This window comes from Salmo salar, chromosome 10 (assembly GCF_965601325.2).
Source record: "Salmo salar chromosome 10, fSalSal1, whole genome shotgun sequence".
NCBI classification, from domain to species: domain Eukaryota; kingdom Metazoa; phylum Chordata; class Actinopteri; order Salmoniformes; family Salmonidae; genus Salmo; species Salmo salar.
Window position 1 is genome coordinate 23412613 of NC_138300.1, and position 2438 is coordinate 23415050.

Genomic DNA, 2438 nt, shown 5'->3' on the forward strand with positions numbered 1-2438 from the left:
ATAAAAGTAATTTCTCATTAGAAATAATCTGGTTTATTGCGATAAACCATGTTTCGCTGCATTGCAGTTTGTCGTCACAGAGTGTATTGCCGCATATCCCAAATTGTAACACTGTAACGTATTAGGTCAAATGTTGCAGTTTGTATGACTTTGGGACTTGGATACATTATTTGATACATTATAGCCAATCACTAAGACCAAAGCAAAAAGACGTAGCCAATGATGATAATTGGGGGGTGGGATTTAAGATCAGCCCGGAAGTACAGTAGTGCACCAGGACAAGAGATGGAAAAGAAAGTAAACAGTGTCGCCTAAAAAAGTTGAAAAGGTACAAAGCACTTTAAACGAAATTTGGCTTGTACAGAGAGCTGGGTAGGTTATTAGCTTACATAATAGTAAATATTCATGTTTTCTTGTAAAACATCACATTTTAACTGAACGTGGCTCAGGCAATTATAACACTATACATACCCTACACTAATTTACTTACAAATAAAATACATATCTATCTAAATGAAGCTACTGGACATTCTGTGTATAACCCTCCAAAGCAAACGGAATTATCCCGGAAATCTGTTCTTTACAGCGGGATGGATGAGACAATGGCTACGTTTACACAGGCAGTCCAAATCGGATCATTTTTCCACAAAATGGTATTTTGACCAGTCACATCCGAAGCACCATGGCAACGTGCTATATTTTACAGCGAAGGCTGCAGCAGCAGAAGCAACTCCAGCAAATAAACACAACATTGTTTCACCTTCTTTAATAAAAAACGTATAAACAGAAACAGGCAATGGGCTACAACTTGCTTCACAGTTTCTCCACTAACGATATACTGTATCTCAACAACATTGAGTGCACGGGGGTATGTACCCAGCGCAGTACCTTCCACAAAAAATTTTGGTCAATAAGACCAATTAGTGAAAAAAAGATCAGAATTGGGCTGCCGGTGTGAACACAGCATATGTGGATTGCCCCATAACAGAGACCCGAATGGTGGAGAGCAGAGCACTTTAGCCTGTCTCTGGGAACTCTGGTGTCGCTGAGCAGGAGAGACTCAACCCCAGGTTCAGCACAGACAAACCATACCAGCCAAGTCAGGTCAGCCCCCTGCAACAGGTGTCACATCGTATTTAATCAGATCATTTAAACCGGTGTCTGTCATGAGAATGAGGCTGTACTTTATGCAGTTCTTTCAAATCACCAAGAGATGGCGATACATGCCAAGCATTACATTTACTATGCTGTTACTGGCCTTCATTAATGATTGTGTAAAAGTATTTCCACACAAATGGGTTTTCATTACATTTGATTTAATTTGAGTCCTTGGTGGAAAACCCAGGCATGTTGTTTACTCAAACACAACATTGTATGAGTAAATGTGATGTTGTGTCCTCCTCTCTGCAGGGGCCAGAGGATACTGCCTTTCCTTCTTTTCTTGCTCTACTTCAGTCTTTTGTTCCCCACTGTCCCTCCTGCCAGGCATACCAGTCTGGAAGAAGGAATTTGGAGAGTGTGGGAGCAGTGGGGTGTGGGGGGAGTTGTGGCAATGGCAGTGAAGGCTGCTGCTCAGCTATGACATCATCCTCTCTTTCTCCCGGGGAGATAGTGAGATCATGGCTGTCATGAGGCATTTATGGTGTCTTAACTGGCCCAGATAACCCAGATAACAGTATCACCCACAGGACTAGAAATTCAATTAGCTTCTTAACAACTCTGTGGTCCAGACAAAAAAGGACATCTGTGGACGTATGAAGCCCACTTCCCTATATGACAATGTGCTATCTTTTGAACAGAAAGGATATTTTCTATTATGTGTTTATTTGCAGATTTTGCTTCACCATGCTTTTCCTTGAGGGTATGGCAGGCAGGCACCACACATCTATTTGCTTGCTCAAAATGTGTTTGTCAGACTGATAACAGTTTGTGGGTGTAAGTGTTCATTATTGTGCAGAGGAAATTCTTTTTTCTCTCTTACCAATTTACCAAACTCATTTACAGAATTTTGAATGGCATAGCCTAATTTGCTATTAAGGCAGGCAAATCAGCAAGAGAGTGCTGGCATGAGGACAAATTGAGAGGGGGGGAGGAAACATTGCAATTATACAAAACTTGTATTCTCTTTTCATGTGTTTGGAATCGTTTTGTTGTTCAATGAGAACAAGCATTTCACTGATCTGGTCAAGTATCTGAATTCCTGAGTATTTTAAACCTGATTTTCGTTTAATTTGTAGGGCTACTACATATCATTTTTTAGATGCAGCCTACTTAATTTTCCATAAGCAATTACTCTTATGATATGGGACTGGTCTATGCAGAATTATTCAATGAAAAATCGGCTGACTGTAAAAGAGATAATCCATTGTGAATCATGGAATGAACCCCTCCCCTTTAATTGCGTGGTTTCTCCCTGGTTTCTATAGGTTTCCCTCTTA